This window comes from Bubalus kerabau, chromosome 14 (genome assembly GCF_029407905.1).
Source record: "Bubalus kerabau isolate K-KA32 ecotype Philippines breed swamp buffalo chromosome 14, PCC_UOA_SB_1v2, whole genome shotgun sequence".
Lineage (NCBI taxonomy): Eukaryota > Metazoa > Chordata > Mammalia > Artiodactyla > Bovidae > Bubalus > Bubalus kerabau.
In genome coordinates, this window is record NC_073637.1 from 7,754,888 (window position 1) to 7,768,333 (window position 13,446).

Here is a 13,446-nt window from a genome sequence, read left to right on the forward strand (position 1 = left end):
CTGGTGGGCTGCAGTCCATGGGGTCACTAAGAGTTGGACGCGACTAAGCAACTTCACCTTCACTGTTCACTTTCATGCATTGGAGAAGGAAATGGCAACCCACTCCAGTGTTCTTGCCTGGAGAACCCCAGGGACGGGGGAGCCTGGTGGGCTGCCATCGCTGGGGTCATACAGAGTCGGACACCACTGAAGCGACTTAGCAGCATAAAGACCTACAAGACCTTCGAGAACTAACCCCAAAAAGATGGCCTTTTCATTATAGGTGACTGGAATGCAAAAGTAGGAAGTAAAAAAACACCTGGAGTAACAGGCAAATTTGGCCTTGGAGTACAGAATGAAGCAGGGCAAAGGCTAATCGAGTTCTGCCAAGAGAATGCACTGGTCATAGCAAACACCCACTTCCAACAACATAAGAGAAGCCTCTACACATGGACATCACCAGATGGTGGACACTGAAATCAGATTGATTATATTCTTTGCAGCCAAAGATGGAGAACTCTACATAGTCAGCAAAAACATGACTGGGAGCTGACAGTGGCTCAGATCATGAACTCCTTATTGCCAAATTCAGACTGAAATTGAAGAAAGTGGCGAAAACCACTAGACCATTCAGATATGACCTAAATCAAATCCCTTATGACTATACAGTAGAAGTGAGAAATAGCTTTAAGGGACTAGATCTGATAAACAGAGTGCCTGATGAACTATGGATGGAGGTTCATGACATTGTACAGGAGACAGGAATTAAGACCATCCCCAAGAAAAAGAAATGCAAAAAAGCAAAATGGCTGTCTGAGGAGGTCTTACAAACAGCTGTGAAAAGAAGAGAAGTGAAAAACAAAGGAGAAAAGGAAAGATACACCCATTTGAATGCAGAGTTCCAAAGAATAGCAGGAGAGATAAGAAATCCTTCCTCAGCGATCAATGCAAATAGAGGAAAACAATAGAATGGGAAAGACTAGAGATCTCTTCAAGAAAATTAGAGATATCAAGGGAATATTTCATGCAGAGATGGGCTCAATAAAGGACAGAAATGTATGGACCTAACAGAAGCAGAAGATATTAAGAAGAGGTGGCAAGAATACACAGAATAACTATACAAAAAAAGATCTTCATGACCCAGATAATCATGATGGTGTGATCGATCACCTAGAGCCAGACATCCTGGAATGTGAAGTTAAATGGGCCTTAGGAAGCATCATTACAAACAAAGCTAGTGGAGGTGATGGAATTCCAGTTGAGCTATTTCAAATCCTAGAAGATGATGCTATGAAAGTGCTGTACTCAATATGTCAGCAAATTTGGAAAACTCAGCAGTGGCCACAGGACTGGAAAAGGTCAGTTTTAATCCCAATCCCAAAGAAAGGCAATGCCAAAGAATGCTCAAACTAGGGCACAACATCTCACACGCTAGTAAAGTAATGCTCAAAATTCTCCAAGCCAGGCTTCAGCAATACGTAAACTGTGAACGTCAAGATGTTCAAGCTGGTTTTAGAAAAGGCAGAGGAAGCAGAAATCAAATGGCCAACATCCGTTGAATCATGGAAAAAGCAAGAGAGTTCCAGAAAAACATCTATTTCTGCTTTATTGACTATGCCAAAGCCTTTGACTGTGTGGATCACAGTAAACTGGAAAATTCTGAAAGAGATGGGAATATCACACCGCCTGACCTGTCTCTTGAGAAACCTATATGCAGCTCAGGAAGCAACAGTTAGAACTGGACATGGCTTAACAGACTGGTTCCAAATAGGGAAAGGAGCACGTCAAGGCTGTCTATTGTCACCCTACTTATTTAACTTGTATGCAGAGTACATGAGAAAAGCTGGGCTGGAGGAAGCACAAGCTGGTATCAAGATTGCCAGGAGAAAGATCAATAATCTCAGATATGCAGGTGACACCACCCTTATGGCAGAAAGTGAAGAAGAACTAAAGAGCCTCTTGATGAAAATGAAAGAAGAGAGTGAAAAAATTGGCTTACAGCTCAACATTCAGAAAACTAAGATCATGGCATCTGGTCCCATCACTCCATGACAAATAGATGGGGAAACAGTGGAAACAGTGGTTGACTTTATTTTTCTGGGCTCCAAAGTCACTGCAGATGGTAATTGCAGCCATGAAATTAAAAGACTCTTACTCCTTGGAAGGAAAGTTATGACCACCCTCAATTCAGTTCAGTTCAGTCGCTCAGTGGTGTGTGACTCTTCACGACCCCATGAATTGCAGCACGCCAGGCTTCCCTGTCCATCACCAACACCCGGAGTTCACTCAGACTCACGTCCATCGAGTCAGTGATGCCATCCAGCCATCTCCTCCTCTGTCGTCCCCTTCTCCTCCTGCCCCCAATCCCTCCCAGCATCAGAGTCTTTTCCAATGAGTCAACCCTTCACATGACGTGGCCAAAGTATTGGAGTTTCAGCTTTAGCCTCAGTCCTTCCAAAGAAATCCCAGGGCTGATCTCCTTCAGAATGGACTGGTTGGATCTCCTTGCAGTCCAAGGGACTCTCAAGAGTCTCCTCCAACACCACAGTTCAAAAGCATCAATTCTTCGGCACTCAGCTTTCTTCACAGTCCAACTCTCACATCTATAAATGACCACTGGAAAAACCATTGCCTTGACTAGACGGACCTTTGATGGCAAAGTAATGTCTCTGCTTTTCAATATGCTATCTAGGTTGGTCATAACTTTCCTTCCAAGGAGTAAGCGTCTTTTAATTTGATGGCTGCAGTCACCATCTGCAGTGATATTGGAGGCCCCCAAAATAAAGTCTGACACTGTTTCTACTGTTTTCCCATCTATTTCCCATGAAGTGTTGTGACCAAATGCCATGATCTTAGTTTTCTGAATGTTGAGCTTTAAGCCAACTTTTTCACTCTCCTCTTTCACTTTCATCAAGAGGCTTTTTAGTTCCTCTTCACTTTCTGCCATAAGGGTGGTGTCATCTGCATATCTGAGGTTATTGATATTTCTCCCAGCAATCTTGATTCCAGCTTGTGTTTCTTCCAACCCAGCGTTTCTCATGATGTACTCTGCATATAAGTTAAATAAACAGGGTGACAATATACAGCCTTGACGTACTCCTTTTCCTATTTGGAACCAGTCTGTTGTTCCATGTCCAGTCCTAACTGTTGTTGTTCCTGACCTGCATACAAATTTCTCAAGAGGCAGGTCAGGTGGTCTGGTATTCCCATCTCTTTCAGAATTTTCCACAGTTTATTGTGATTCACACAGTCAAAGGCTTTGGCATAGTCAATAAAGCAAAAATAGATGTTTTTATGGAACTCTCTTGCTTTTTCCATGATCCAGCAGATGTTGGCAATTTGGTCTCTGGTTCGTCTGCCTTTTCTAAAACCAGCTTGAACATCTGGAAGTTCACGGTTCTAGACAGCATATTAATCAACAAAGGTCTATCTAGTCAAGGCTATGGTTTTTCCAGTGGTCATGTATGGATGTGAGAGTTGGACTATAAAGAAAGCTGAGCTCTGAAGAATTGATGCTTTTGAACTGTGATGTTGGAGAAGACTCTTGAGAGTCCCTTGGACTGCAAGGAGATCCAACCAGTGCATCCTAAAGGAGATCAGTCCTGGGTATTCATTGGAAGGACTGATGTTGAAGCTGAAACTCCAACACTTGGACACCTGATGTGAAGAGCTGACTCATTTGAAAAGACCCTGATGCTGGGAGGGATTGGGGGCAGGAGGAGAAGGGGACAACAGAGGATGAGATGGTTGGATGGCATCACCTGCTCAATGGACATGGGCTTGGGTGGACTCCAGGAGTTGGTGATGGACAGGGAGGCCTGGCGTGCTGAGGTTCATGGGGTCGCAAAGAGTCGGACACGAACTGATATGAACTGAAACACTCCTGATAAATCATAAATGAAAACATAATGACAAATTTTTAGCATGTTTGTGTACATATGTGGAATTTTATTGATATGAAAATAAAATTTAAAATAAAAATATGGACAAGGACTTTAATATTTTGAAAAGATTTGTAATGCACAATGAATACACAAATGCCCTAAATTGCAAAAACTCAATAAAGAGTATTGCAAAGTTGAAATATTTAAATTATGTCCGATGTTTCTAAAAGAGTCAGCAAGTCATAGCTGTCATATGAGATTTTAAGTCATTTTCATTGTAAGGAGCAAAGAATATTTAATTCTAAAAATATTATATTCAGAAAAGAACATAGATAAGTAGTTAAAAGACATTAACCATGTTTCTATTATTGGTAGTCAAACATAAATAATGAAAATATCCAAAACTATAGTGTGGTCTATAAAAATTATTAAGTTAGTATGTAAAATGCATTTAAGGAAAAACACATATGGCTTGCTTATAATAGTAAAAAAAAAAAAAAAAAATCAATTAAATTAAACTTCCCTGGTGGCTCAGAGGTTAAAGAGTCTGCAATGCAGGAGACCTGGGTTCGATCCCTGGGTCAGGAGGATTCCCTGAAAGAGGAAATGGCAACCCACTCCAGTACTCTTGCCTGGAGAATCCCATGGACAGAGGAGCCTGGTGGGCTACAGTCCACGGAGTCGCAAAGAGTCGGATATGACTGAGCAACTTCACACACTCATGGTAAAAAACATATACCTTGAAAAGCTTTTTTGATTTAGTGAGTCAAACAGAGTAGCTAATTGATTTCTTTGTACTTTTATAAGCACTGATAATGCATTTCTATGTAACATTGCCATTCCATTCATTCTTATATTTGATTCATCTGTTTTTATTTTTTGCCTGCTTTATACAATTATTAATTTATGAGTTACTATACATTGTTGTTAATGTTTATTTTTGGAATAAATTGAATACTCACATAAGGACTCTATTGATCTCAAAGTAATCATAAATACATGTAAAAAGAAAACCAAAGTAATACCATCATAAATCAATACCACCAGAAGCCAAAAGGAATTTTGGCATTATGTATAAAGACACTTTATTGAATTTCATGCTACATTACCCGAAGTTCCTCTTTTAAGAATTTATCTTAGGAAAAATCAGAAAAGTGGAATCAGATAGTACATGATCAATTGAAACTTCTTTACATAATTTTTAACATTATGGGAAATACTTGTGATACAATGGGAATAGACAAAGTGCAGGATGAAATAATAACCATAAAATATGAACTCCATTCAGTAAAGAGAATGTTTTGGAAGAAACTCTGAAGGTGAAATAGTTTCATTCATTGTCTCAATGATCTGATCATAGGTGATCGTGTGTCTCTTTTGTCAGTTTTGGTAATTTCTATACATGCTACGTATCAGTTTGACATACAACATAATAAAGTAAAATTGTTAAAACTTATTGAGAGTGATTTGGCTTGTAAATATACTATAACTTGAGATGCTTCTTAAATGACAACAAAAAATATGTGATTTTTAAGTAGGAACTTAAATGGAGCAAGAAGAGAAGTTCCTGTGTAGAGAAACTGCTTATTCCTCTGTGTAGTCACAGAGTTATTATGAGTTACTACCTTCTTGGGGAGGAGAAATCAAATGCAACCTAGATAGTGATGTTTAATTACAAGCTTTCCAGATAACTATCTGGTTATCACTGCGGAACATGTACTGGGAGCTCAATAAAAACCCTGCTGTGAGCTCCATACAGTGGGAAGAAGGCTCAGGGGAAGAGTTTTTCTACAAAGTGGATCTCGTCCTGGTTGAACAGCTAACCCGTAGTCAGGATTTGGGTACGACATGAGCAGGGTCTCTTAAAGTTAATACTGCCTTCTAAAAAGAATACATTTGAATCAGTTCTAATGAGGTGGATGAAACTGGAGCCTATTATACCGAGTGAAGTAAGCCAGAAAGAAAAACACCAATACAGTATACTAACGCATATATATGGAATTTAGAAAGATGGTAACAATAACCCTGTGTACGAGACAGCAAAAGAGACACTGATGTATAGAACAGTCTTATGGACTCTGTGAGAGGGGGAGAGGGTGGGAAGATTTGGGAGAATGGCATTGAAACATGTGTAATATCATGTATGAAACGAGTTGCCAGTCCAGGTTCGATGCACGATAATGGATGCTTGGGGCTGGTGCACTGGGACGACCCAGAGGGATGGAATGGGGAGGGAGGAGGGAGGAGGGTTCAGGATGGGGAACACATGTATACCTGTGGTGGATTCATTTTGATATTTGGCAAAACTAATACAATTATGTAAAGTTTAAAAATAAAATTAAATTAAATTAAAAAAAAAATACTGCCTTCGGATGGCTGACTTCTTCGGCTTAGTACATACCACATCAGTACTGTTCAAAAGCCACAACTGCCTGGCTTGTGTGGGTCGAGTCCTCAGTGTTCTCTTTACCCCAAGCTGCTCTGACAGACCCCTCCTTTCCTACTTCTGTACAGCACACTTTAGGCTTAGAACCTTCAGAGTTCCCACCGTTTCCTAAAAACACCCCACATCTTCCCATTATCTTCCTTTGCTAGTTCCTGCTATCAAAATCATTTAAAAAGAAATTAAACAGGGTCTGATTCAATTCCCATTTTCTCCATGTGTACTTTTCAAATTCTTTCCAGCTGCATTTAATATTTCCTTTCAGTGTGCTATTGTATAACTTTACTTTTATCAGAGCAGTAATCACAGAGAGTGTCATACTAGGATTCATTTTAGGTAAGCAATTTTGTTTCTAACTATAAGCTGTTGGAAGAAAGAAGCTCTCTCATTAATTTTCGCATCCCTTGCAATGCCTAAATCTAATGCCTTGAACATCAAAAATGCTCAATAATGAGTTTTTGGATTTCAAGTTCAAAAAAATCTGTGTAAAAATATTCCATTCAGGCGTTTTTTATATTTAATTCAATAAACATCTGTTGTGTCCAATTATATGTCAAACTCTGCTTTGGATATAAAACATATAAAGATAAATTAGGAGAGAAGTTACATTTAAAGAGCTTAATAACTATTTATCATTTTGTAGGAAAGCAGAAACACAGTCTCCTTTACTGATTAATAGGCAAAAATATTTCTTTAATTTTAGAAGTTTTTTGGTGCAACATGGATCTTCGTTGCCAATGATGCAATTAAACTTGACCATTCCTGAACTTCAGAAAGAGTCAGGAAGATCCGACTTTGAATGGTTTATCTTGAGAGACTCTTTGAGCTCTTTGTCCTCCAATCAGAAAAAAAAAGAAAATAACATATGTGGTTCCCTGTCTTGTGAACACGTTGTTACAGAGAAGGTCAGAAGGGAAGAAATCAATAGAATTTTGTCATCTCTAAACCAGAAGGGATTATTTCTCAGACTATCTCCCTTGTGTGTAAGTATGTGTATTTTGTTAGATTGTATCACTTGTGACAAGGGCATCTGTTGAACAGGCACTCAGTTTAGATGCAAGTCAATGGAAAGAACAGGAGAGACGAACACACCATCAATTATTAAGCATCAGTTTTCAGGAACAGTGTTAGACATGCTCACATTTTAAGTTTTATCAATGACATTTTGCAAAGAAACTACAGCTCAGAAAAATAAAGTAAGTATGTCACTAATTTTAAATCATTTGACAACTATTCATTTATGGAGCTTCTTAACAGATCTTTTTCCTTCACTCTCCTCTCATTCTTCTCTCCAATGTCTTACCAAATGATTACTAATAAGAATCACTGCAGCAGTTAGATAGCTGTTCTATATTAAAATATATGAAAATATTCCACCTTGCTCAGGTAACCTGAAACTTACTTCTCTGACCCTCCCATCACTTCCTGATCACAGGAAAACATATTGCAGTAGGAAAAAAAAAAAACAACTTTACATCTCCTTTTCCTAGTAGCAGATTATCATCTTTCATGGTATTTCACAGATGGCACAGAAGGCTTTCCACAGTCCAGCACTTGGAAGGCTTCTACATTCAACTGATTCTACACCCATAGAAAACACCACATGCTCTCCTATCTAAACTACACAACAACCCAATAATTGGGGCTTATCATCTATCCATCTTTAAGTTCAGAACCCTGAGGCAAGGTGAGGCATATGCTCAGTCATGTCTGACTCTTTGCGACTGTATGGACTATATCCCTCCAGGCTCCTCTGTCTATGGAATCTTCCAGGCAAGAATACTGGAGTGGGTTGCCATTTCCTCCTCCAGGGGATCTTCCCAACCCAGGGATTGAACCCAAGTCTCCTGCATGGCAGGTAAATTCTTTACCACTGGTGCTACCTGAGTCTCAGGGTAATTAGTAAGCTTGAGCTTTATCAGTTTTTTAACAATTATTCACTGTGTATCTAATATCTAGTGAGCTGCCATAAATTAACATTTATTACAGGGAGCAGATGGAAAATGGGTGAGTGTTTGAAAATTCTCACCATGTGATTTTAAATTATGATTTAATCATACATTTGGGGTGTCAAGGATTATTTAGTTCATGTATTTCACATTTAAATGAAGAAACTGAGAATAATCATTTATTCCATTCATGCATTCAGTGATTCAACTGATAAAAATATTGATACAAATAACATTAATGGCTGACATTTACTTATTTTAAGTGTGTTGGGCACTGGTCTTGGAATTTTATAGACATTAATTCATTGAAATATTTATTGAATCCTATCAGGTGCTCATATCCTGAAGATAAAATGGTTAATACAGAGATGACCCTCTGTTCACAGAGCTGGCATTTTAGTGGAACAGACAACAAACATGCAAGCAGTAAGATCATTTGAGTTTTTCCAAGTGTAATTAATGGCAGAAGTAAATGGTTAGAATTTAGAAACTAATGGAGGTTGGCTACTTTAACTAGGGTTGTCAATACAGTCCCATCTGAGCTGCCATATGTTAATAAATTAGTCATTTCTATGCAAAGAGACTTGAGGGCAGCCCTGAGATAAGCTGTGAGGGGCCAGATCATTCATCCTTATTGTCCATTGTTCTACATTTGAGTTTTAGTCCAGATTTAATTCGGAGATATTGATGAGTTTTAAGCAGGAGAATACAATCTGCATTTTAAATGACCACTGTTACCACTCTGTGGAGAATGGTCTGGGGAGAAAAAAGTGTGAATTCCAAAGAGGCTAACTGAAGGTATATAATGATCTGGGCTAAGGATCTGCCTTGGGCCAGGGTAAAAGCTGTGAAGAGAAAAATAAACAATGGATGGACAATATTTTGAAGCTGAATTATTGGATTTGGAAACAAAATGTCTGGGGGTGATAAGGAGGAAAAGAAACATTAAGATGATTCCTAAGATTTTTGTTTAGGAAACTGAATAGCTGATGCTGAAACTTACACAAGCAGGTAAGACTAGGAGAAAATCAGGTATAATGAATGGGCAATCAAGAGCTCTCTTTTGAATATGTTCATTCTGAAGTCCCTTTAGTTATGCAAATAGAAAAACTGAATAAGAATATAGATCCCTGGGCTGGGGATTCAGGGAAGAGTAGGAAGTCTAACCTAATGGTCTGAAGGCCTTAATGCATTGAGGACAAGACCATGGGGTTGATGAAGTCGCCTAATGAAAGAATACAGCAAAGGGGGAAAGTGGGGTAGGCTCCAGGACAAAATCCAAAGACATATCAACACTTAGAGGTCAGGTTGAAAGGACGCCTGAGTAAAGAGATCAAGGAGCGATCAGCAAGGAGAAAACACCCTTCCAAGGTTAGAGTGAGGCTGCAGAATCCCTGCTGGGAGAGATTCTCAAGGATAGAGTGGTCAAGGGTAGAAGGCAGAGAAGTGACTGCTAGGCTTAGAAGCATGATATGTTTATCATGAAAAACTGGAGGAGTTTTGGATTTAAAAACAGATTGGAATTGATTGGAAAGAGAACTGGAGTTGAGAAAGTATACATAGGGCATATAAAAACTCATTGGAGAGATTTTATTGTAAAAGGAAATAGAGAGACAGAGTCAGATATGGGGTAACATAATATATAAGCATGCATTATATATTTATGTATATGTGTGTGTTAGTTGCTCAGTTGCATTCAACTCTTTGCGGCTCCATGGACTGTGGCCTACCAGACTCCCACTGTCCATGGAATTCTCCAGGGAAGAATACTGGAGTGAGCTGCCATTTCCTTCTCCATATCGTCCCTACCCTGGGATTGAACTCTGATCTCCTGCACTGCAGGTGGAGTCTTTACCATCTGAGCCACCAGAAAGTAAAAGCGAAAGTCGCTCAGTCATGTCTGACTCTTTGTGACCCCATGGACTATACAGTCCATGCGATTCTCCAGGCCAGAACACTGGAGTGGGTAGCCTTTCCCTTCTCCAGGGGATCTTCCCTACCCAGGGATCAAACCCAGGTCTCCTGCATTGCAGGCAGATTCTTTACCAGCTGAGCCACAAGGATAGCCCATTTATGTATACATACAAAGCATTGTCACTTCCCAGGTGGCACAGTGGTAAAGAACCCACCTGTCAGTGCAGGAGACACAGGAGCTGTGGGTTCGATCCTTGGATCAGGAAGACCCCTTGGAGAAGGAAATGGCAACCCACTCCAGTATTTTTGCCTAGAAAATTCCATGGATGGAGGAGCCTGGTGCCCAACAGTCCACGGGTTTGCAAAGAGTCAGACATCACTGAATGACTAACACACACACATGCCACTTTATGCATTTGTCAAATCTCCCAGAACTGTATGATCAAAAGTGTCAAATATCATAGAACTCTACAATAAAAGGGTAAAGTTTATAGCACGTAAATTACACCAACTGAGCGACTAAACACACACACACAAAGCATTATTGTTGTCATTACTTATATATAATAGACTTGAACATGTTCACACAGGGTTGGGATGTGTTAATTGTTTAGAAACTGGGAGACCTGTGCTATGAATGAGAGAGGAGTTAAATAACGTAGCATAAATAAAGTAGCACCTTCTTGAAAGAGCAACAGAGGACTTAGGAATGAGAGTATGTGTTTCAAGTTATAAAGCTAAAGAGGGAATATAAGTGAGACAAGAGTATAAGCTTCTTGATTTGTAGGAGAAAATATACTGGAAAGAACATGAGCCTTGAGGTCAGTTAAAGCCTTCCTTGCCATTTACTGTCTCTGACACTCAGGAAGTTATTTGATTTCTCTTAGTGTCCATTTCATTAGTGTACAAGAGAGGGTAATAATGTGACCTAATAGTCAAAAAAGGAAAGGCTTTCATTTCACAACCCTTTTCTTCCTCTGCATATGGCCAACTTCCTGATCACAGTATCATTTTGAACTGCATATCTCTAAATACTTCATACATTCTGTGGTCCCTCTTTATCTCGCACAGTGCCTATCCCAGCAAATAGTCAAAATTCTTAAAATTATGCCAAACTTGGTAAATATTATATTGCATATTTTCTCTTTTCCCTTTTTTGATCTTGCTTACTGTACAAATACTTCTTATAAAAAATGACATTTTAAAATAAAATTTGCAGTTATTTCAGACAATGATTTCTTATATCAAAACTCCTGGATGACTTTTTTTTTTTATTTCTGTGTCTGATAGCACACAGAATTTATAATTAATAAGTTAAAAAATAAAAATAAAAAGAGATTCTGATTATGTCATGCCACTTGTTTAGGCACTGAATAGATTTTTTTATTAATTTCAAAGACTTTAAAAATAATCCATGAATCTTATTATATTTGAGTATGGAACAAGATAACCTAGGAAAATTCTCTAGATTGAGGCGAATTCTCTACATGCAAGAAGACTGTTTATGAACATAAGAGCTGGAGTTGAGGGTGGGAGTAGGTGATGGGATAACCACAAAAAAGAGTGAGGGGGCTGAGAAAATTATCTAAATCTTGATTTTGGTTGTGGTTATTCAACTTTGATGGCTCAGACAGTAAAGAACATGCCTGTAATGCAGAAGATCCAGGTTTGATTCCTGGGTTGGGAAGATACCCTGGAGAAGGAAATGGCTACCCACAACCAGAATTCTTGTCTGGAGAATCCCATGGACAGAGGAGGCTGGTGGGCTACAGTCCATGGGGTCGCAAAGAGTTGGACATGATTGACTTACTAACACAAACACATGCAACTCTATGCATGTGTGAAATCTCCCAGAACTGTACAATAAAAAGTGTCAAATATCATAGAACTCTACAATAAAAGGGTAGAGTTTATAGTACGTAAATTACACCTCTTTATAGAAAGAATAAATCTTTCTATAAAAACGCCATCTGTGAAGTTCTTAGGTGGTGTGGAAATTACAAAGTTGCTTTCTGCACTCCAACTTTTCAGGACAGAGAAATAGTTTCAAAAATCCTTGGTATCTTTTCTCCCAGGTCTGCATTCTGACCTGGGCTTTCTAAGTGGTCGCATTCCACTAATATGAGAGAAGAGAGAGAAAGGAGGATGTCTTCTTTCCCTGTGTGTCTCACTTAACCTTCCTAGACTGGTCACAAATGCAGAACCTTTCCCAAAAGCAGACAGTCTAGGTCTCTGAGGGATACAAAGAACAGGGAGGGAGGAAAGCCAGGAGGGGAGAAGTTAAAAGTAATTTGGTTAATTATAAATTGCTCATTGAATAAACATATGTATCTTCCCTCTCCCCCCAAATAGATGTTGTTGTTCAGTTGCTAAGCTCTGTCCTACTCTTTGAGACCCCCTGGACTGTAGCACCCAGACTTCCCTGTCCTTAACCATCTCCTGGAGCTTGCTCAAATTCATGTCCATTGAAGCGGTGATGCCATCCAACCATCTCATCCCCTGTCATTCCCTTCTCCTCCTGCCCTCAATCTTTCTCAACATCAGGGTCTTTTCCAATGAATCGGTTCTTTACATCAGGTGGTCAAAGGATTGGAGTTTCAGCTTTGGCATCAGTCCTTCCAATAAATATTCGAGGTTGATTTCCTTTAGGATTAAGTGGCTTCATCTCCTTGCTGTCCAAGGGACTCACAAGGGTCTTCCCCAGCACCACAGTTAGAAGGCATCGATTCTTTGGCACTCAGCCTTCTTTAGGGTCCAACTCCCATATCTGTACATGACTATTGGAAAAATCATAGCTCACTAAATACCGTAACCAAAATTATATTAAAAGAAAGAAGTTTGGCCTTTGAGAACAAAAAGAGTGCAAAAATGACATCGAAGAAAAAAGATAGACATTTCTATATAAGGCAACTATAAAGAAACTACAATTCTTCATCCAGGAAAGCTATCATTAGAAGACTAGAATGAAAAGAGATTCTCAAATTTCCTGCCCTTTAGCCCATTGTTAAGAGTGTCCTCCACCAAAATGAAAAATTAAAACAAGACAGACAATAGTGTGGCGTCCTATAGAGGCTTAAAGAAAAACAGAAGTAAAAGGATTTTCTACAAATGATGAAAGAAAAACCCCAGGAGAGATATGAGGCAATTACTAACTCTAGAAAAAAAAAAAAGAAAAAAAGAAAGTTGTACAGAAAGGACATGTAAATAAATATCACATGCCAATGCTGAGTAGCATAATTATTTAATTATAACAACAGAGGAATTAAAACATAAAGAC